At 42.2% G+C, this 24465-nt stretch overlaps 1 protein-coding gene across 1 annotated transcript in view; it reads right to left on the bottom strand.

The window, feature by feature from the left end:
• LOC122810494 (neuron navigator 2-like) overlaps positions 1-24465 on the bottom strand; it is a 2968645-nt gene that overhangs the window by 894263 nt on the left and 2049917 nt on the right. The gene's annotated exons all lie outside the window — the stretch shown is intronic.

The raw sequence follows: 24465 nt of genomic DNA, 5'->3' as shown, positions 1-24465 counted from the left end.
GGTCACTAAAAATCTGAAAACATGATTGAAGTTATTGCTCAGTACTGTTCATTACACCGAGTAGGTCTTGGTATGGCCCTGGACTGACATTTTCCACTTTTGTTTAATGAAGTATACATACGACAAATCTAAGAACAGAAAAGCAATTCTGACCATTACACATTTGGAGAAGGTTTCTAAAAGAAAAAAGTTATGCTTAAGACTTCCTACAACTACAACTGCATTTGCACTTTAATAATATGAAAATCACAGTTGAAGTATCTCACTGTAATTTATATACCCAGTACGTAAAAATCTTCTGCCAATCATTAGCGGATCGGAGTTCCGCTGTGGCGACCCCCTAACCAGGAAAAGCCGAAAGACGCAAGACAAGACTTGTATCATTTTAGCTGCACATTTCTTTTGTTAATGTCTTCAGCCATTTCACATTTGCTAACACTTCAAAAATACATTCAATGCAAATGAAATGTTGTAAATTTGTATTTTTATCTGTACTGCACAATTTCATTTGTCCTAGCTGCCAGTTTCAAACACAGACTGTGTTACATGTATGCATCTATGTAACCAAGTTGCTATCCGTGTAACCATGCTTATGTCTGGAATGTTCATTGTTCACATAACAAAATGTTATGTATGAAGACAGTGCAATGTACTTAAGACTGAACATTGTAATGGTGCCTACAAAAGACAGACAGCTTGATTAACAAATAATTAATAATTCAAGTATAGTAATGGCAGCAATCCTTATCCACTATAGTCCAGCCTCTCCTGCAGTTATTTTATCTACTAATAAAACACATGTACAAGCAATCTATTTGGACTGCTCATAACAATACAGCACCCTAAGAAAACACTCCTACAGTTTTTTCCTGATCTTCAAGCTGTTAAGGTCATCTTCACTTGCTATGCGTTTCCTAAAAAAGCCTCTTCCCATGTTAACTAACATCCACCTTTTCTTCAGATCTCCAGGATTAAAACTTGAGACAGTAACGTAACCTTAGGCTCACTGTATTCAGACACCAACACAAGTGGAATCATTAAACTTTCACAATGTCATTTCCCATTCTGCTCTAACCATTTCTTTGCTGCTCTTCATATGCTTTTCTCTGTTTACAGTCTCCTCCACTTAGTTATCCTGACACTTGTGCTATTTCATGACAGTCTTGTCTGAATTTGTTCCTTTAGACTTATCAGACAATTGACAGGTCAATAAATGGCAGACTTCAGAGGTGCAGGAGGAGCAGTCAGTGCCAGATGGCATCCCCTCACACAGGTTGAACAGTAAAGTCTTCCAGCACTATGCAAAGACCTACTGTGTTTCACACAGCAGCTGCTCCTGTCTTTAGTGCAGAAAATGTAAACGCACAAGTCTTTTAAACTATTATAAACTGCCACAATGTTAATCAAGGTGACTTCACTATCAGCACTTACAGAGATGAAACAGCTGCACCACTGACTTGCAGAAAGTGGTGGACACCCCTTTCATAGTGCTGATCACGCTCCCTTCAACATCTTGTGCCTGCAGCAGCTACCATCTTCACTCTACCCTAGCTTCTTGCTTATGCCAGCCTCCTGTTTTACCCATGAGCTGTCAGTCTTACATGATGGGCAGGTCTGTAATGGGGACATGGTGCTGTATTGCCCAGCCAATGTTCTCCCCCTTCCTTAGGTAACTCCCCCTCCATGTTCTCACCCTCTGTTGCGGATTAGGGAACACTCATGAGACCATCCTCCACCCCTCCTCCTGTCCAGCATCTCAGACACCTTAGCTGTTAAACAAATACAGGTCATTAGGATTTATCCCTCCATACCACAGCACCAGCTAACATGCTTTTAAAGTTACTGGACACTCGGTAGCTATCACAATTCCACTTTAGGGTTTGGGTTGGTATAAACGTTAAAGTATTTATCTCACAAACAATGTATAGAGTCTGACTCTCACCTTTGAAAGTGAAATAGGCTAGGCTTAAAATGACTCACAAGGGCAGCTAGCCTAGTACTTACCTACGAACCTATAAAAGTAGCTAGCCTAGTACGTACCTATGAACCTATAAGGGCAGCTAGCCTTGTACTTACCCAAGAACCTGTAAGGCAGACAGCCTAGTGCTTGCCTATGAACCTATAAGGGCAGCTAGCCTAGTACTTGCCCAAGAACCTGCAAGGTAGATAGCCTAGTCCTTGCCTATGAACTTATAAAAGTAGCTAGCCTAGTACTTACCTATAAACCTATAAGGGCAGCTAGCCTAGTACTTACCCAAGAACTTGTAAGGTAGCTAGCCTAGTACTTGCCTATGCACCTGCTACTTGGACAGCTCCTACTATAATTAAATGTTTTAAGGGACTTTCACCTAAGCACATAAATCTGTTCTGAGCCCTGCATGATTCTGAACATGGCCTACCTAAGCAGTGGTCCAAAGATAAATGCCACTAAAATGAAGATAAGGTCACAGAACTCACACCCTCTGTTGTCCCACTGCCACATCCAAAAATGTGTCAACATTATTAACCAAATGTCTTACTCTTTTATGCAGCAGCTTCAGTGACAACAATCCCTGTGTTTGTGCACAACAAATTCATAAGCATTAGAGAAAGGAAAACTGAGCACATGGATATCCTAGGACATAGAAGAAATTGTAACAACACACACAAACAGAAAGGCAAATTCAGGGCTCCCACTTGCATCAACTGACACACTGTGTTGTGCAACCCTTCAAACAGAACGACACATGGGTATTCAAACAAGCTGGCAGATCATGAAAAAGTACAAACAGAATATTCAAGAAGGGCATCATATAATTACAGCAAATGCTGAACAAGGCACTGAGTGTTACAACAAGTACTGCTCAGGGCATCTCACACTATAACAAGCACTGCCTTGGACACGGTGCATGACACTTGATAGTGTGCATTAATCAGCCTTACAGAAAGTATTGTCCAGGGCATTACTGTGCATTACAAGTACTGCCCAGGGCATCTCACATTATAATAAGCACTATCTGGGATGCAGTGCATGGCACTGATGGTGTGTATTAATCTGCCTTACAGAAAGTACTGCCCAGGGTATTATTGTGTATTACAAATACTGCCCAGGGCATCTCACATTATAGTAAGCACTACCTGGGATGCAGTGCATTAGAGCAAGCACTGCCCTTGGCAAAGTGTATTACTGTGCCTTACATGCAGCACTGCACCAGGCAATACTGTGCCTTACACGCAGCACTGCACAGGGCAATACTGTGCCTTATACGCAGCACTGCACAGGGTAATACTGTGCCTTGCATGCAGCACTGCACAGGGCAATACTGTTCCTTGCACGCAGCACTGCACAGGGCAATACTGTGCCTTGCACGCAGCACTGCACAGGGCAATACTGTGCCTTGCACGCAGCACTGCACAGGGCAATACTGTGCCTTGCACGCAGCACTGCACAGGGCAATACTGTGCCTTGCACGCAGCACTGCACAGGGCAATACTGTGCCTTGCACGCAGCACTGCACAGGGCAATACTGTGCCTTGCACGCAGCACTGCACAGGGCAATACTGTGCCTTACACGCAGTACTGCACAGGGCAATACTGTGCCTTACACGCAGTACTGCACAGGGCAATACTGTGCCTTGCATGCAGCACTGCACAGGGCAATACTGTGCCTTGCACGAGGCACTGCACAGGGCAATACTGTGCCTTGCACGCAGCACTGCACAGGGCAATACTGTGCCTTGCACGAAGTACTAAGCAGGGTGCCATGCATTACAAGAAGTACTGCCCAGAGCACCATGCTGTCCAGGGCAATACTGTACATTATAGAAATTACTGCCAGGGCATCACCGTGCATTAAAAGTACTGCCAAGTACACAATGCAGTAGAGTAGGTCCTGGTTAGGGCACTATGCATTACAGCAAGCACCACATTTCCCCTATTACTACTTATGAAATGCATTAGAACATGCACTGCCCACAGCACTATCATTACTGCAAGTGTTGCCCAAAGCATTCTACATTAAAATTCTATCTAGGGCACCATGCTTTTACAACAAGTACTGCCAGGCCAACATGCATTACAGCAAGTACTGCCCAAAGCATCACACACTAGATTAAGTACTGCCAGAGCACTAGGCATTACTGTGCACTACAGAAGGTGCTGCCCACAGCACCATACATCATAGTAAGTGCTGCCCAGAGTATCTCATAACAGACTAAAACCCAGCCAGGCAGGACACTGTGCAACATAAGTACTGTCCAGGGCAGTATTTATTACAGTAAATATTGCCTGGGGCACCCTTCAGTACCAGACTACTGCCAAGGGTATCAAGCCTGTATTAAGAACTGTGCATTATTTTGTATTAAGAACTGTGCATTATTTTGTATTAAGAACTGTGCATTATTTTGCACAGAGCTGACATTACCCAAGTACTACTTAGGGTGTTGGTCAAGGAGGCAAAATAAGCCACAGCAGGACTTGCCTCAGAGTTGTTATATGATGTTTGCCACTGACTGAGGGGCCACTTGTGGCATCAGTACACATTGGCAGAACTTGTCTGCAAGAGAGTTGGCTTGGCTGGAGATGAGCATTATATCAGGAAGTGAAAACTCAATATGGTCCATTACAACAGCTGGATGGCACCATGAAATAAAAGTTTTAAGACTTTGCCTCCCGAAACTGTCGATGTACCAAACCTTTGCCATACTGTCTGAGTAGATGACCATCAAACCCTGAGGAAGGAAGTCTTGTAGAAATACGACATCTATAAACTGGTCCACTCCTACAAGCATGTCCTTTGGAATTTATGATCCAAAACATGTCCCGATCATCAGGGCAGACAGTCTGTGGTGGCAGTCATGCTGGGGGTAGTGAATGGACTGCTCTGAGAAAGGTTGTTGAGATTAAGCCATCAGTCAAGCAGTGCACACACACACACACACACACACACACACACACACACACACACACACACACACACACACACACACACACACACAAAAAATCCTTGGCTGAAGGCCCACAGGGTCCACATTCTGATTACACTGGGATTTAGGGGTCTGTTGCAGGATCCTTATATCATATTATACCTTGTGAAAGGAACTAGAAAGAGAGTAGCTGCCATGAGTCCACAACCTTGAAGCAGAACACTTTTGTTAGAAGCTACCTTAGAATAACTGTCTTTGCAACCTTCCCCAGTCCCCCTGCAGCTCTAAGAGCATCTGAGTTGCACACAGAGCAGCATCGCCTTGTTGGACACCCATTCTTTCTCCGTGTGCTGTCATCCCAATCCTGTTAAGTCTTCCCGCTCTTCTTCCTCGTTAAACCCACAGTAAAAACCTGAAACATGGATCAGCACTTTCCTGCTATCTCTGTGGCCAGCCTGGTGGACAGGGGCATCCTAAGGTAATATAACAATTGTCTAATGTATACCGACAATCACTTTTTATGAAAGAAACGCACACAGTATGTAAAAGATGTAGTTGCACTATGAAATCTGAGACACGATTTTCTCATTATGACAAATCAAATGACAAACAGGTTGTCGGCACACATACATTCCCTTACTAAATAAGGTCTTGACACATAAACCCACATATGGAGAGGTACTCACAAGTAACTAACCAAAACCTCAATTGCCCCCTATACACTGCCCTCAGAAACAACATGCAAACAAAACAAAGTCAGCACCAAACACTAAACATAAAAATACATATCACAGTGTCCCCAAAGGCAGGCCCCTAAGGTGAAACACCACACATTCAAACATCTTGGTCATACAAGACTCCATAGTGAGACACACGGACGCCCCCTCACCAGGATGGATTAAAAAAAAGGGTTACAGGTTGCCTGTCAGGGGCCAGGATTCACCAGATGACACAGCCACTCGGGTCTCTCAACCACAAGTGCCAGTATGACTCATAGTCCATGCAAGTATGAATGATCTGAAACATATCTCCCTGGACTATATTGGTTCATAGGCTCATATGAGGTTGCTAGGCTATTGGCCCTAGGACCTTTACAAGCCTAGCCATGTTACCCTTGTTCCCTTATTGACCAGGTTTTATGGTCTATATTTGCAGCGCGAGTCTATGATCAGCATTGACTGCCCTTATTTGAGATGGACATAGGTGACACCCCCGGGGTAAATTTACAGTTTTCCACCCAGTTGTCTGGTAAATTTACAGTCTTCCATCCACTTGCCTAAGTTACGCTTAAATAGGGTCATTGAGGAGCTCTGTTTTATTCTGTTGAATTGGGAGTTTGTTCCAGAGAAGCAGCAATCTCTGGGAGACATATCCATCTCTCTAGCATGTCCAGTTAATGTTGCAGGCTAGGTTAAGATCCCTAAAGCAATTGAATCTTGTCCGATTTGATTTGCGGATGTGCAGCATTTCCATTTCAGCAGGGTCCAAGACTGCTCTGCAGGCCAGGCACAAGTCGACTCTCAGCAGCCTATAAGATGCACAGTACAGCGACACAACCTTCAACCTTCAGTCTGTCCATGAAGATCATGTGTTGAAGGCCTTGAATTTCCTTGGTGATAAACCTCTGAAGTCTCTCCAGCTGCTGCAGGTGTCTGGTGAGGTACATACATCAGGGAGCATTGTACTCTATTAGTGGTCTGATAAGGGATGAGTACAGGTGAGTTATAACATTCGCAGCTCTGGATGCGATGTTCGTACTTAAGAAAGGTGCAACGTAGAAGGTAATTCTTACCACTATGGAAACATGGTAATCGAAGTTAAGGATGCTATCAACCTGTGTTCCCAAACTCTTATCACAGGGTTTGAGCTAAGGGGGGGGGGGGTACTGTAAATATTGTAATCTGCAGGGACTTCTCCCTTTGCCGAAAGGGATGACAACATATTTTTGTGCATTTAGTTTAAGTTTGTGGTTTTGGTACCAATCACCTCCCTGTGTAAGCCCTTTTTGTAGTATGTCAGCATTATTGGGAGACTCCATGATTGCACCCAGTTTGTAGTCATCAGCAAACCTAGTAAGCCACAGGCCATCTATTTTCACCTGGACTTCTGAGAAATAGATTCCAAGCAGTAGGGGGCCCAGCACAGATCCCTGTGGTATGCCACTGGTAACTGGTCTGCTGGTGGATGTAGAATCCCCAACTTTGACTGTATGCATTCTGTCGGTGAGCCAGTTGGCTACCCATCTAGTGACATATGGGTTAATTCCCAGTTTTACGTGGTATGTTGGTGTGACTGTTGAGGACAGTGTCCTGGGTTTGAAACATGGCAGGGCTGACTATTTCTACTGTACAGTACAATGGCTAAAGTGTTTACCTTACAAATACAAAGTGAAGGGCTTGATTCTCACAAGGGGTAATTGGCTAGGCTTAAAATGGCCCAAAAAGGGTAGTTAGCTTAGTACTGTACTTTAGCCTAGTACTGCACTAATCTATGAACTAATCTAATCTACGAACTTCAAATTTATCCAAGTCTTTTGGGTTTCTAATACCATGACAGGAATGGACCCCATTCCTAAGTCAAAGTACGATTAAAATTCATGAAATTAGTATTGTTTCAATCTTTGATGTCAGCCAAAAGTGCTCTTCGCAGCACCCACAATGTGCCCAGTAATGACTCCTGTAATCCATACGGTGTTACATGCATTGCTAATGTATCTAAATACGATTGTAGATAGTTTTTTATAAGACCAGCTTCTCCTACTACTATTGGAACAGAGTATCTTTCTTCCACATTGCTCTCGTTTCTGCCTGCAAATTCTGATATTTTATGACTTTGTGTCTCTCTGTACACAAGGCACTGTAGTCACTGGGTGTGACAATTTCAATGATCAATGCTACTTTTGTCCTTTTCATGGACAATTTGGGTGAGTTTCTCAATGATGCCCGAGTGCAGGATTGTATCAAAAGCCTTGCATAAGTCAAGATAGGCTGTGTGTACTGTTTTCCCTTCACCCAGGGCTTTGGTTACATTCTCAAAGTAGTCTACCAGGTTTAATAAGCATGATCTACCCTTAAAGCCAAATTGGGTCAGGTCAAGAGTTTGAAGGTCACCTGTGTCTTTGTTGATAAGGTCCATGATGATTCTCTGTATGGCCTTGGAGATGAGACTGGTTAGGCTGATGGGTCTATAGTTCCCAGGGTCAGTTGATGGACCCCCTTTGTGCAAGTGATTACTGTTGATGTTTTCCACTCTGCTGGAACAGAGCCAGTACTTAGACTGTGGTTGAACAGCGTGACAAGTGGTTCCACCAAGTCCTGTTTTAGACTATTTAGTAGGCAGCCTAGGATGTATCTGGTCCCATAGGGGCTGTGTTTTTGGCTATGGAGAGTGCAGGTATGACTTGCTCTTTTGGAGATACTAGGTAAAGTGACAGGTATGCTTTGGGGTATGTCTGGTGGGGACATGGGGTGAAGTGTGCACCAGTTCTGTCTGCTAGCAGGTCGGTGATGTCCTCAGGGTCAAGCTCAACCTTCCCTTTTAGGTTTATGATATAGCTAAAGAATGTCTTCTGATTATCCTTAGCTAGGGATGCTAGGTTAGCTTCATAATTGGCTTTAAAGGATTTACAAGATATCTAATTTGCTTGTTCAAGCTGTGGAGGGTGTCTTTCCTCTGCTAAGTCAGTTCCCTCTTGTTCTTAGACATTATTTTCTTTCGCTTATTGTACAACCTATTTATGCCTGATGTCCACCAAGCTGGCTTGCCTTTTTTTGTTTTTGTTTCGTTTTTGAGGACCTTGTTTTGATCCATTCAGGTACAGCAAAGTCTATACATTTCTATAGGTGTTTACACAGGGCATTTGTGTACACCTCTGTATTGGAGTCACTGTTGACACTGGTAGCAGGGGGTTTGAAACTATTTATGCCATCATTAGGAGGCGATAGTTTGCTCTGGAGAAATATTTCATCCTTTTTGCTCTTGAGGGGGGTCAGGTATGATCGTTACTTCAAACGAGGCTGATTTATGATAGACCTTACCAGGGAGAGCAACACACAGGGGTAGTGCAGAGACCCGCTATGTGGGCGAGTACTAAGTCTAGGGCACTCAAGCCCCTTGTGAGGTGTAGACTATCTGTTCCAGAGCATTTGCATTAAAGTCCAGGAACCTTAGGGCAAGTGTGCTTGTGCTCATATATGACTCCCAATTGATGGAAGGCTAGTTGAAATCATCCATGACCAAGGTGTTTGGTTGTACAGTGAGTGACTCAAGTAGGTCCAGGTAGGTAGAGTGGTTCTCATGGCTCATGGTGTGGAACCTACAGCTAACAATGATATGGAAGGGAGTTGTAGTTGGACTTGGAAAAGCTCTAGGGAGTTGTACTGTTTGACCAGTCTTGAAGTACATGTGTCTATAATGAAGATGGATACACCTCCACCTTTGGTTCTTACATGCTCATTTTGAGGTCTGAATGTGAGGAAGGCATTGTAGCCTTGCATGACCAGGGTGCTCTCTGCAACCTTGAACCATGTCTTTGTCACTGCACAGATATCAGTATCTTAAAAGGTAAGGAGTGCTTCCAGTGAACACAGTTTCCAATTTAGAGTCTTAGCATTAAAAGCATCATCTTGAGTTTGTCTCTAGTGGATTTTTTTTACATCGGGAATTTTGTTATGACATTGCATAAAAAAGGCACTAAGGGGGAGGCAAGTATCTTTGCCAGTAACCAAAAGCCAAGAGGCAACAGGTGAAGACCATCTCTGGCAAAGCAGCATGGTCCGTCGACCATATTTTCCCAGGTTGACAGATACTGGATCCCCCTGGATTGACACCAGAAGCTAAGATGATTGTTGAAGTCAATCATTTTTTGTTTATATGAGGCATTATCCTGGGTGAAAGTAGAATGCTGCTTAGGGTTAGGGACATACCTGTGTGGGACACAATCTGACAGGTCAGTCATGTCTCTGTTTATACAGTCCAGTGTGGTACGTCTCAAGTCATTCACTCCAACATGGACTATGACAGAGTCTGAACGATATTTGCTGTTGAGAGACTTGAGTGTGTGGATGATCCAACAGATCCTGGCACCTGACAGGCAGCTGACCCTCACTTCCTCCTTGTCCAGCTTGGTGAGGGGGACATCTGAGTGTCACGACGGGGTCACCTATGACCAAGACATTTGGTTTTGAGGTGTTTTGCCTTACGGGCTTACTGACTGAGGCACTGTTGTGTATTACTATGTATAGTGGATTCTGTTGGGTCTGCAGTGTGTGTGTGTGTGCAGTAGGTTTGTACCTGGGATGTCTATGATCTTTAAGTAGGCTTCTAGCGAGTACCTCTGATTATGTGGGGCTTGTGTGTTGTGAGCTTGTTATGTGCAAGAAGTGACGTGTGTGTGTGTGCTGATAACCTGTTTGATATCTGGTTTGTAATGTGACAGAAACGATCCCAGATTCATAGTGTGGACACATCTCTCATGTTGCATTTACTTTTTGAACAAATAGTTGTCAATGTACATAAGGCAATTGCAACAATACCTGAGGATGCTCATGTCAATCAGGCTGGCTGGAGAAATGTTGGAAAACTGTCCATCCATTATGGCAGGTATATACTGTCGTAACTAGTGGGGAGTGGGCTAGATGGACCAGTTTTGCTGTAAGACTAATAAAAATCACCTATTCTATGGAGGGCTAGGGGTAGAAATCTGCTTCAGTGCTTCACAAAGCACAACTAAGTTGCTTGCAGGAGAGAAATGCATTCTCTGTGCAGCTCTGGGAAACTTGAATGAAAACCCACGCAAACACAATGCTTAAATACAAGCAAAGTTAAAAAATATTTTAAACAAATTAACCAAAGGGAAAGCCCAAGACTGAGCCTTATTTCAGCAACCCCCAACTCAGATGGGTCCCTAGCTGCATAATTCTGCCACAAGGGTGCAGGAGGGCCTTCTTAATGTAAGATGGCTAGTTTTAGTGCTCAAATGATTCCAAACAGTCTAGAGTCAGCAAGACTGAATCTAGCCTATGCTTTAAAATGTAGAAGCACTTGTAATTCAATTTGCAGAAAATCGCAGTCACAGCAGCAAAAAACAGTTTAAATACAGCAGCAATTCAGTAGAATACCTGCACAAGAGTGTAGACCACAAACCTTCCTAGTGTTAAATAACTGGTCTGGAACCCAAGTGCTTAAACCAGAATAAAGACACTTATAACAGGCTCAATAAGCCTTCAACAGTAATTCTCAGCTTAGAAGGGAGACATGAAGGGCATCTCTGAATGCGTGCCACGGGCTGGTATGAGCCACGCACTGAGCAGTATTCTACCCTCACCAAGTATGATACCCCAACACAAATAGAAAATGACTTGCTTCAATAACTGGCTTACCTACTGATCTCTTATCAAGGGGATTCCAGTATTTGTCAGCCTGGAATGAGATGATCGACAGACCACACTGCTTTGCCAGAGATGGTCTGCATCTGTCGCTGCTAGGCTTTCAAGTACTGATCAAGACATTAGTCACCCCCGCAGAGCATTTTTATAGCAGAGCCAAACCAAGAGACCTACCAATGTAACAAACTCTTCTAATGCCAAGCTGAAGGTACTACTGCACAGTGCTAGGAGTCTCATCAAGAAACTGCACTCCTGTTAGCTCTCCCAACCCTGGAGAATAGTGACGTCTGTACAGTTATAGACACATGGCTGTGGAAAGCACCCCAGCATTGCAAGGCTACAATGCCCATCACACATTCAGACCACCCTCTGAAAAAGAATGTGAAAGGAGAAGGAGTTTCTATTTACATAAAATAGAAAGGTCGTCTAGAATGGTCAAGCAGGATCATTACTCCATGTCCAGCTGACCATAGGCAAAATCCCCCACCACATCATCGTTAGCTATAGGTCCCTAGCCAAGAACCATTAATACCACTCTGCATACCTGAAGTTACTAGAACACTTACCATTCAGCCCAACACACCACTCATGGGCAGTTTTAACGGCTCCCTATTATGCTGTTGCAGACGCAGGTTGTCAAATGCGTCTTTGTCGAACTGAAAAGCATGAAAATACAAACTAGTGAAGCGGCTTTTCAGCTAATTCTTTCCCTGGGAAAGAATTCATTTGGCCGCTTTCGCTACTTTGCCTTTTCAGCACTGTAGTGCGATCTCGGAGTTGGTATATTTAAGTAGGAGGTGGGGGGCACAGTCCCCCCCCCCACATAATATAATATTTTACAGTTTTGTTTTATTTTTTGTTTCGTTACAGCGATTTTTTTTCCCCTTGGAAAAAAATCGCTGTTCTGAAGTTTCGACGTTGCAAGCTTTCACTTACATGGGGTCTATTATGTGTCGTTTGCTCTTCTGAGCGTGCGATATCATTACAGACCCGTTTTAACTACTCCTCCATAAACTGGGAAACATACATGATCACTAACATGCAGGTTCCGAGATGCCAGGACTTTGTCAATGGAAATGCTCTGGAACAGCTGGTCTGTACTCCGACTAGGAGCTCAAATATCCCTGACATAGTATTCAAACATGGGGGAGCATTGAACACCCCCCCCCCCCCCAGGGTACTGTCCACATTGGTAAGACTGGCTCATAAATCAGTCTCCCTTGAAATAAATATAATGACAAAACCCCCATCAAACACTAAAACTCTGAAGAATTTTTCCAAGGCAAATTACCTTCTACTATGTGCTAGCATAGGTAACTGTAAAGCTTCCCCTAACCTCAAAAACATGGAGGCCTTTGCAAAAGTATACATGAAGTACACATGAATGCTATGCACAACCACTTAAACAAATGCAAAGAAACGGCAGTACCTGACAGAATTAAACCCAGGTCTTGCCGGAAACACAAGCCATCCTGGTGGACACCTGGCATAAATAGATTATACAACAGAAAGAGGAAATTCATCTCTAAAAGTAAGTGGGACGGAGCACAACAGAGAAAAAAACCCTCATTAGTCTCGACAGGAAAACCAGGGAACTAGTCAAGCTTTTAAGAGAGACTAAAACAGCCTCCCAAGCAAAGGGTAACCACAAAGCTTTTTTAAGTTATGCCCGAATATTAAGAAGAACACCCAACAACCTGCAGAGTTGAAAAGCAAAAAGTTCACTTTACACAGAAGAGCAACAAACTGAATTAGCATAGCAAACTTTTTAATCTCCGCTTCTCAACCATTTTAAACAAAATGTGTCAGCAATTAAAATGAATTAACCAATGAATCTACATTCTAGAAAACACATTGCTAAATACACTTCTTCTTTCGGCTTTTCCCAGTTAGGGGTCGCTACAGTGGATCATCAGTCCGCTCATGATTGGCAGCGGGAGTTTTTACAGTGCCGAGTTGCCAGCCCAGCACCCAACCTTCCACAGAAGGCTCACACACGCACAAACTCACACCTAGGGCCAATTTAGAGTGTCCAATCCACCTACAGCATGTCTTTGGGATGTGGGAGGAAACCGGAGCACCCGGAGGAAACCCACGCGACCACAGGGAGGATATACAGACTCCGCACAGAGGGCACCCCAGCCGAGGATCGAACTGGAGAACCTCTTGCTGTGAGGCGGCAACGCTAACCTCTGCACCACCGCGGCAGCCCACATTGCTAAATACGCTTAACCATTTAATTTTTTGCTTTCCAAAAAGCACTTAATATTAATGTGTTCATTTAAGCCTGGCAGAATATCAGCTTTCAACTTTATCTGCCAGCTAACTTCTTGATTCTTAAAATTACCCCCTCTCTTATCTAAACTAACCCGTTCTAGTGTGGTGAATAAAAATTTATGTAAATTACTGCACATTTTTGAAGAAGTGCATAATAATAACTTCTGGTGAAATCAAATAACTCTGCAAATTACAACATTGAAAGCACTCCCCTAACAGTAAACCCAGTGGTGAGTGGTGGTAGTCAGACAGATAGTAATCTGAACTTTGACCATCATGTAGCCAAGGTGGTGAAAAAATCCTATGTCCCTTAGCTTATAAGTAAGGGTATGTCATCCAGATTAAAGGATGTCATAGTACCCTTATACTTGGCCCTCATCAGACCAATAATCGAGGACAGGGCATCCTTTGGCATGTATCTTGAGTGGCACCTACAACAGCTAGAGCATCCTCAGAGGTTTCTCACCAAAATCTACAGGGTATAACCAACATATCATATGTGGACCAATTAAAAGCCCTGTCACTGTATTCAGTTTCCTACAGATTACTGAGGAGTGATCTCTGCTTGGCCTACAAGGCAGCCTCTGATCTAGCCCTAATGGCAATGTTACATATTCTCAAAAGTAACTGCACAAGGGTTACCCAACTCCAAAGCTGTAAACCTGATTTCTGACATAAATAAGATCAAGCTGGAGAGACAAATGTGTCCCAAAGATTGCCCCTCCTCTTGTATACGCTTCCTATTCACATAAAGCAGAGTCGTTCCCTGACCATCTTCAAGTGCAATCCAGATCAATGGAAAGGAAATTGCAAACTCACTCCTGGGGTAGCACCCATGTCCCTTGTGGACAGAGGCAGTCTGTAAAAATTGTCAAAACCCTGCTTGCTCACCCTTATCTTTCCTCAGAGGGATAAAAAAATTGGGTAAAACTGGCTAGGCTTGTAAGGGCTCTTGAGCCATTAACCTAGTAATTTTCTACCAATCTATGAAACCTATGTTGTCACTACAGGCAAAGAACTGTGGACCTTGGTTTGAAGGGTTATAATCCTGTGCTGGGGAAAACTGGCTAAACAGGGCAGTGTGTCTACTTGGTAAACAATGGTGTTTATTATGACTTCAGCTGGGACTTCTGCAGTGCTCACAGACACTCCCAAAGATGCAAACAGCTAAAGTAAGTAATCTGTGACCTGAATCAGTGTCTTAGTTTGAGGAGTTGCTAACGGCCATTTACAAAAAGTATGGGGAAATTTTGGTTTCCAGCATCCTGAGATGAATTGCATGGAGAACATCCTGTGAGCCTTGATGAAACGAAACAGAAGGGTTCTGAACTGAAATTTATTGACTCAGACACTGCATGCAAGAACCTCCTAAACCCCTAGGCTATTTTGATATGCAAGGATGTGTCCTTGAACTCTAAATAGCATAGACAGACTTCCTTCTATAGACAAGGGAAGCTTCACTACACTGAGACCATTCAGAACACTGTGTTTTCTACAAATAATTTTGGCCACTGATATCCAAACACTGGCCTGAAGTCTTTTATTTTCTTGAGAAACAAAAAAAAACATTTAACAGTATCTGGACCCTATCCGGTTTTGACTGCTCTTTTGGATTACAGGTTTATCATTTTAGTTAGTTGACCACCTACTGCAGAAGTGGGTGGTCAGGAAGGTTGTGTGAAAACAGCTGAGGATGGAACACAAAGGCAATGGTGTAGGTTGTGATTACCATCCCCTGACTCACTTGTCCTACATGATGGTCTGCTACGTTGGAAGATGTGTGGAAATGCAACCCCTAACTACCTCCAAAGTGCAATACTCCAGCAAGTCCACAGGGATTTGGAAAGGACTTCTGGATAGGGGCTACACAATTCCTGATTTTGTGGGCCACATTTGCCTTTTTGGTGGAGTCCATTTTGGAAATTTCTATGTATGTGTTACAGCTTCTATCAAAATACTACCTGAATGGAAGCTGTTGGCCTGTTTTGAATCACAAAGTCCAAGCACTCCTCCAGTTACAGTAAAATGTCCTCTGAAGAGTGGAGAAACTCATGGCAATGGCTGAGACTATCTTCACTTTCTGTTACGTCTTCCCACAATTTCTTTTTCAACTGTAGTCCAAAAATCATAGAACCATCATGCAGGGTACTGGTGAATGATACTGTAAAGTTATCCATAAGATTACCATACTTGACTTCCAAGATGGCTGAACTTTACGTAACAAGTTAGGGCCAGATTCAATAAAGCCTACACCAAGTGTACACAATATGTATTCAATAAAATTCTTATATGAGATTTTTTGTGCTTTCTAGTAACTCAGAAAGATTACACTAAGTGTACGTGTAGTCTACACTTTATGGTAACCTTTACAAATCCCTGTGAATATTGAAAGCTGCAAGAATATCAGTAGGGGAAACTGAACTTAGGAGGAAGAAAGTGTGCATTATGTCTGTGTTGTCTTTTCACTCAGAACAGTGTACAATTACTGTAGGCTTTATTGAATCTGACCCTTAACTTCAACTCTCAGTGTAAAAACAAACTCAGAAGAGACAACCAGTAAACTGTATTTTTGGGTAAATTTCAGCAACTGGCTAATAAGTGCACTACCTGGATACCAGGAAAAAAAAAAAGAAATTCACAAAACCTGTTCAGTAAATAGCACTGCAAGTTCCACCTTTGGTGCAAAATACGACTTCCAGTTACCTAGAGAAAGCAATAATTCAGATGTGCTCAGAGCTGATCAAAGATGGAGTATACCAACTAAAATAAAAGGGTGAAAAGAATGGAAGTAGTAAACAGATATTCAGATGAGGTGATAAAACTGCAAAAATCAGAGGTCAAAACGAAAAGGTTGGCAGAATATGAGACTGCTCAAGAGGAGATGTTTCAAAAATAAAAGAATTAGAGGACACAGCATGTAGGGAAAACCTGAGATTTTCTGCTGTACTGGAAAAGCTGGAAGGAACAGATTGTATTCATTTTATGAAAACACAAATAAACAACTGGAATGGTATTCTACAACAGGAATTGTTAATTGAAAGGGCACATCTTGTGCATGGTCCTTACCTGGCCGCGAGAAATCAACCTACACCTTTAATAATAAAGATGCAATTTACCAGCAAAAGGAGTTGATTCTGACAAAACTATGGCGGAAGGACAGAGTTCTAAAAGTGGGAGGCGGGCAGAGTGTTTATGGAAAATGATTACACACTGTACACCAGACAGAAGAGGAGTAAATGTATTCCACTAATCAGGGAATGTCAAGAAGCAGGCATGAGATACAAACTGCCGTAAACAGCTATCTTCAGAATATTCTTTTCTGGAGGTACAAATCATTTACTGATGCAGAACATAAGGAAGAAATAAAGTTTGTCCAACAAAAAGTGAACTGTGGAATAGTAGCAGATTCAACTTCTTGTTCTTCTGGTAATAAAGACCAGAGTCAGACTATGCCAGTGAAAATTTTCCAATGTTTCAATAGAAAATGCTTGAGAGACAGAAAAAAGCACAACAGTTGACTAGAAGAACTGTGAGTACATTGGAAATGAAGCAGAGACTGGATTTGGGAAATGGAGATAAGCAGGAATAAACCCAGTAACTCTGAAATTAACACAGAAATGTGGGATTAAAAAAGCATTAATTATACATATGAAACATGACGGAACAAGAAAACCTGGAAATACTGGACTTTTCTGACTCTGTTAAACATGTAGGAGACTTTAAAGCATATGCACTACTTCCTGTAATTAATTTTCAGAAAAATACTCAGGAGAGAGAAAGAGGAGGGAGAGAGTTAACTGAGTAAAACAAAATGTTATTCTTAACAGTATTTTAACACTGCATGATTATAATCTGCATGCTATAAAGTAAAGTTTTTGCAGTTATTTGCAAGGGTAATGGGGTGCTAAAGTAAACTGGTGCCCCTGTTCTTTCCTTCTCTCTTTTTCCTTGTTCAGTTTTAAGAAAAGTAAGCACTGCAATGTAAAAACAGTCTGGTCAAAAGATCATGACACAAGAAAAATTGATGTGCTTTTCCTCAATCTTGCTTAAGGCCATGACTGGATTAAGGCCCTTGGTTTGATCTAGTAAACAAGTTTTAAGAGAAAGCAAATAAATAAAAAAGAACAGTGACTATAACAGAACTTTCCTCTAGCAAACAAATGCCCGTAGAAGTAACTTTGTATCTGGTTCTCATGTTACCATGGAGACAATCTGATAAGAGCAATAAAAACAGAATACTTCTTTCTTTCAATGGCTATGAGATGATGTTTTCCCAAAAAGGGAGAGCAATAAAGATAAGACAAAACTATACAGCACTTATTAGAAACACAGGCTGTACCATTTGTCTTAGCATGGATAACCTTCCTTTTAGGTTAATCCAAGACTGTGTGTGGCTGTCAGTTTGGGACAATTGTTCTTATTTGATGATGTACATAGTTGTGTGTGTTAGTATTAAGTTAATAGGTTTTCGGGGTGTATTCTTTTTTGTTTGAGGGTTTTCAATAAAACAAAACGTGTTGTAAGATGTGACATAGGCTCAAATGGATATGACAAGAAAACTGCATAAAAGATCAACCTGCCAAACATTACAGTATGCATGTAGCACAAAAGTTGGAACTAGATACTTAACAAAAACGTTGTTATGGATAAAAGGTGGTGCTACATTTTTAACATAATGAAACTTTCCATATTACCTTTAAAAGTAAATGGTCTCACAGATGTATACAAAAAAGAAAAGTACTGAATTATATTTAAAAATGTAGAGTGCAAACAGCTGTGCTACAGAAGACACATTTGGAAAAAAGTGAACGTGAATTCGATAAAAGGTTTTCAGGATGGTTATTCAGCAGAATACATTGGATAAAGGAAAAGAGGAGTACTTATATTAATTGCAAGAGGAGCTCCAATAGTGATAGAAGAGGATAAAAAAAGATGGTAACAGTAGATTTGCAGTACTAAGACCTACTAGCAAGGAAGGATGAGGATTACACTGACATGTATTAATATTCCACCTAAAACTGCTATAATGAAGCATGAAAAAATTCTGGGAGAAATAATCAGCTTTCAGCAGGGAATAGTACTTATAGGTGGTGACTGGAATTTGCTTTGCAGCAGTGAAGATACGTCTGGGGGACCCAAAAGGGAAAATATAACAAAGAAGGGAAGATTTTTGAAGAAGTTTATGAAAATATTTGGCATGGAAGATGTAGTAGGAGTATATTACTCCCCAACATACAAAAACTAGGCTAGGCTAGACAGAACGCACATTTCACAGGAAGATGTGCATTTAATTGAAAGCTTTGATCTGCACCCACTAACTATCTCAGATCACGTGCCAATAATAACTAAAATAACGCAGGGTAATGAAATAAAAATGAGATACTGGTGCTTTCCCACCTACTGGTTGGAAAGAGAAATTTAAGGAATGGGTAGTGGAAATTATTCTGCAGTTATTAGAGAAGACAGATATTTCTTCTGAAAATATAGCTAGGGAGTGGGATAGAATTAAAGTGGATTTTAAAAATGTGGTGGAAATAAAAGAATGAGAGCTACGGTTAAGAAATTACAAGAATTATTTAGGGGGACTGACAAGAGTTAAATTATTGCAGAATAGGAGAATCTCACAGAGCAAAAAAGAGGAGCAATTGCAGAATGCTAAACAGAAATAAGGGATTACCTCAATAACATGCATGAGTTTAGAAAGACTGCTGTTAAGCACCTGTTTTTTGATAATAACTCAAGAGCACAAAAACTCAGGCAACAGAAAGTAGAAAGGGTTGTCACTGAGCTTAGGGAACTTATAAAAAGCAATGAAAGCAGTGTTACTAGAACAACGGGTAGCATACTTGCCTTTGATATATAAAGGCAGTGGGTTCTACTCTCACACCATGGACTGCTTATACGCTGATGAACTGTAACCTGGGATGGGTTGCTTCACTTGTGTGTGTGTCCTCCTTTGGATAAGATGGCTAGTAACTATGAACTTTTCCATTTGTCAGCCATGACTGACAAATCACAATGCTTTGCCAGAGAGGGCATGCATCTGTCTCCCTTGGGCTTCGGGCTCCTGGCAAAAGCTCTTGCCACCCCCATTGTGCCGTTTTTAGGCAAAGCCATGAGGTCAAAACTATAAACATGAAAATTTCATCAAAACGCAAATTAAAGGTCATGCTGCTAAATGCTAGGAATCTAAATATGAAACTGCAATCATTGCAAGCATTTTTAACCCTGGAAAATACTGACATCTGCGCAGTCACAGAAACCTGGTTCAAAGCTGCAGAGCACCCCAGCAGGACCAGGTTATTCATCCTATCATAAATTCAGACCCCAGTCCATGGGTAGCAAAGCAAAAGGAGGTGGAGTTGCAATATATATAAGAGACGCACACACCTCCAGGCTGGTTAAATGGTATGATGTACAGGAGACACTCCAGGTGCAGTTAACCATTGACAGGACCCCTATTCAAATCATAGCTAGCTACAGGCACCCAACTTTGACTCAAGATGCCCACTCCACCTATATGGACCTCTTCGAATCTATCAAGATTCTTCCCTTTACCCTGATCCTGGGTGACTAACTATCCAACCATAGATTGGAAGAACTACTCATGCCAAAACACAAATGTCCTGGGATTCCTTATTTCATCAATGCAAATGCCTTGGACCAGCTGGTTGACACCCCCACAAGAGGTGAAAATATCGTGGACTTGGTATTAACCAACATGAGTAACCACTGCAGTATCCCTACAGTGTCATCCTCCCTGGTAAGATCTGACCACAAAGCGGTCACTTTTGAAGTCACAATCTCCCTTGACCACCCCTTAGACAGGGTCAAACAAAAAAAAACTTCTCGAAAGCTGATTACAACCTCCTGAGGGAAGGTATAAACAGCTTCATGGCTCCCTCCCCCTCCACAGGAACTGGCACATATGCCCAAAGCTACACCAAAGTACTATACGAGCACTTGTATAGCTGCATGGAATCAGGAATACCCAGGAGGACAAAATCCTCCTCCTCAGTGAAGGAAAAACCTGTCTGATGGACATCTGTAATAAATAAACTCTATAATAAAAGGAAAAAACTGCTGTTCAGGACCAAGAAGGAACAGGTGCCTAATTGGAAGCAATCTCTCCTTAGTCTGAACAAGCAAATAAGAGCACTAGTGAAATCCTCCAAAGCAAACTTTTGAGTTCAAACTGGCCACATCTACTAAAGTCAATCACAACGCTTTCTTCGCACATGTCTGCAAACTCAAGGGAAGCACCTAGATCTGCTCAGAACTGGTGACACCACATACACAAATGCTGTACATATAGCCAACTGCTGGCAGACAGGTTCAGTGAAAACTTCACCCCTCACTCCATCAGTAAAATCAGGACATCTCCAGCACCTGCCCCCCTCCCCTTATCTCTAGGGAGCAAGTCATCACTGCCCTCTCACAGGCAAAAAATACAGCCTCCATGGGACCAGATAACATCCCAGGCTGCATCCTAAATGAACTCAGGAATGTGCAGCACCATTAGGCACCAACCTACCAATAACCAAATCCAGAGTACTGGCTTTGTCCCAGCTGAGTGAAGGACAGCCACTGTCATTCCTTTACACAAAGGTGCAGCGCCCACAGACCCAGGAAATTATAGACCCATCAGCCTAACTAGTCTGATCTGCAAGGCCATGGAACAGATTATCATGGATCTCATTAACAAGGACATTGGCAACCTCCAAACACTTGATCCCACACAGTTTGGTTTCGTCAAGTGAAGGTCATGCCTGCTAAATGTGGCTGACTTCTTTGAGACAGTCACCAAAGCCATGGACAAGGGGAAGACTATGCACACTGTCTACCTTGACTTGGCTAAAGCCTTTGATACTATTCCCCACTCGGGTATAATAGATAAACTCTCTCAACTAGGCATCAATCCATATGTTACCAAATGGGTAGCAAACTGGCTCACTGAAAGAACTAACCTAGTCAAAATAGGGGAAGCCACCTCAAGCAGTCGACCCATAATGAGTGGTGTACCCAAAGGATCAGTCTTGGTACCCTTGTTGTTTGGAATATACTTTTTTGAGGTGCAGGCCAAAACCAGTGGGCTATGGCTCACCAAGTTTGCAGATGACTGTAAGCTGGGTGCCATCATCAGTTCCTCTAGTGATGTGGACATCCTCTAAGAGGATATCCCCCAAACATACGACTGGCTCCAGAAACATGGCCTCAAACTGAATGCCAAAAAATGCATCATCATCCCCTTTGGGGAGAGTTAATAACAAGGTCCTAAGCATGCAATCAGTCATGAGGGAATGGGGCACCCAGGTTGCTAGCAAACTGACTTTTGACCACCATATTGCCTCCTTTGTACATAAAGCTTTCTACATGACCCACCTCATTAGTAAGGGTATCTCATCCAGGGACAAGGTGGTCATAACATCCCTGCATTCTTCTCTTATAAGACCCATTACTGAGTACAATGCCCTTTTCAGGATGCACCTCACAAAGCACATGTAGCAATTGGAGAGACCAAAGAGGTTCCTCATCAGGAGAATCCAAGGCCTCAAACATCTACCCTACACAGACAGGCTAAAAGCCCTGTCCTTCTACTCAGTCTCTTACAGACTCCTCAGAGGTGATCTCTGTCTAGCATACAAAGCAATCACAGACCCTGACTTGATGGGACTGCTGCATTTCCGCAAGTCTAGCTCCACTCGAGTAACCCGCACGCGTGACCTCAACCTGTTCTGTGACATCAACAGGACAGATTTGTGTCCCAGAGACTCCCCTTCCGTAGAATAGACTCCTGCTCCACATCAAGCAGAGTACCTCATTAACGCTTTTAAAGCACAACCTGGATAACTGGATGGGGAACAGAAAATACACCCCTGGGATTCCATCCGTGTCCCTGCTAGATAGGTGCATCAAGTGCTGACTTGTCGGAACATGGGCTAAATTTTTGGCTAGGCTTGTAAGGGTCTCAGGGCTAGTAGCCTAGAAAGTTCCTATGACCCTGTTTCCTATTGCAATATACTACCACTTCTCTGGAACAGACTCCCTATTCACATAAAACAGAGCTCCTCACTGACCCTATTCAAATGCAACCCAGACAACTGGATGGGAGACTGCAATTTCACCCCTGAGGTGGCACCCATGTCCCTCATGGACAGTGGTAGTCAACATTGATCACAGACCCATTCTGTTCATAAATCCGTTTTGCAAGCTACTCAAAGAACAAAATAGGGACACCTGGGATCATGGCTAGGCTTGTAAAGGGTCTAGGACTGCGAGCCTAGTAATCTCCTATGAACTTATGAACCTATAACAAAGGAAGATAACAAGAGATTCTGTGGAGGTACTGGAAATATTTTGGAAATTTTATGAACGTCTGTATAAAGCAGAGAAATATGGAAATCAAGAAAATGTACAAATGGAAATGTTCATGGAAGAATTATATATGCCAAGGTTAGAGGTAGATGAGGCTGAATTACTAAGAGTTAGGATAGGAGGAGATGAGATAAAAATGGTGATCTATAACCAATCCACAGGAAAGTCCCCACGAATAAATAATACTCCTGTGGAAGTTTGGAAGCTAGGAGGGGAAAAAATTATAAAGATCTGGAAGGTTTTGTTTAACAGTATTCAAAGAGGAGGAGAAGCACCAACATCCTGGAAGAAAGCAGTGGTAGGTGTAATACACAAAGAGGGCAAAGATCCATCAAATCCTGCTTCATACAGGCCCATTTCAATCCTAAACCAGGATTATAAAGTGTTTATATCTATAATGCCCAACAAAATGGCAAAGGTGATACCAAAAATAGATAGATATGGATCAGTGTGGTTTTGTGGAGGGGAGGCAAACATTTGACAATTTAACAGAACACAGATGCTCTAGAGGGAAGCACAGTGTAAGAAAATACCATTGTTGTTGGTGGGTCTAGATGTAGAGAAAGCATTTGACAGAGTAAGTTGGGAGTTTATGAGCAGGGCAATGGAAGCATTTGCATTCCCTAATAAAATTATAAGGTTGATTAGGAGGATATACGAATGGGTTGGAGGCAAAAATTAAAGTGGGTGGGTTCCTTTCTGCTGATATCTGTTTGAACAGAGGAACCAGATAAGGGTGTCCTCTTTCCCCTTTGTTGTTCGCATTACATTCAAACCCACTGGCAAAGAAAATAAGGTACTCAGAAAGTCAAAGACATCACTGGTATGGTAGTCACGAAAAGCTAGCTCTATTTGCAGATATTATTTTAAATATTTTTTATACCTGAAAAAAAGAAAGAAAGAAAAGAGTATTTCAGTCTTGTGGAACATTTTGGGACAGTTTCATATCTTTTTGGGATACAAAATCAATGAAGCTAAAACAACGGCAATAATTTAAATTGTGCCCCCCACACAAATTGGTTCAGCAATATCCACATTTATGAGGACATGATAAAATGAAGTATTTCACAACATGGATTAAAAAGATTCAGTTATGGCAGCAAAGGATATGTGGGAAGTGACTAAAAAGATAATACAAAAACTGAGAAATTGGAAGCTGTGTTTTATGGACATGGACAGCACGATATAAGCAGTTAAAATGCTTTAGTCCCTTCAGTTTTACACACAGGTCAGGCATATTTTTAATTAACCAGAGGAGAAGTTGTGGACAGCAATTAATAAAGCACTGCAAGATTTTATCTGAGGGGGGAAGACGGCAAGAATCAGGTGGGATAAGCTGATACTTCCAACAGAACACCGCAGTTTAGGATTACCTGATTTGAAGGGGTATTTAAGAGCTACGCAGTGAAGGCTCCTATACATAGCATAAGCAGAAACCTATAATTCAAAGTGGAAAGGGATGGTGATGAAACGGGATGTTCAAGAAACAAGAGACTGGGATTCTGGATGCAGATCCTTAAGG

Source organism: Protopterus annectens, chromosome 9.part0, assembly GCF_019279795.1.
Source record: "Protopterus annectens isolate FY-2018-M chromosome 9.part0, PAN1.0, whole genome shotgun sequence".
Lineage (NCBI taxonomy): Eukaryota > Metazoa > Chordata > Ceratodontiformes > Protopteridae > Protopterus > Protopterus annectens.
The sequence above is the reverse complement of the archived record's forward strand: the minus strand, read 5'-3'. Positions and strand labels throughout refer to the sequence as shown.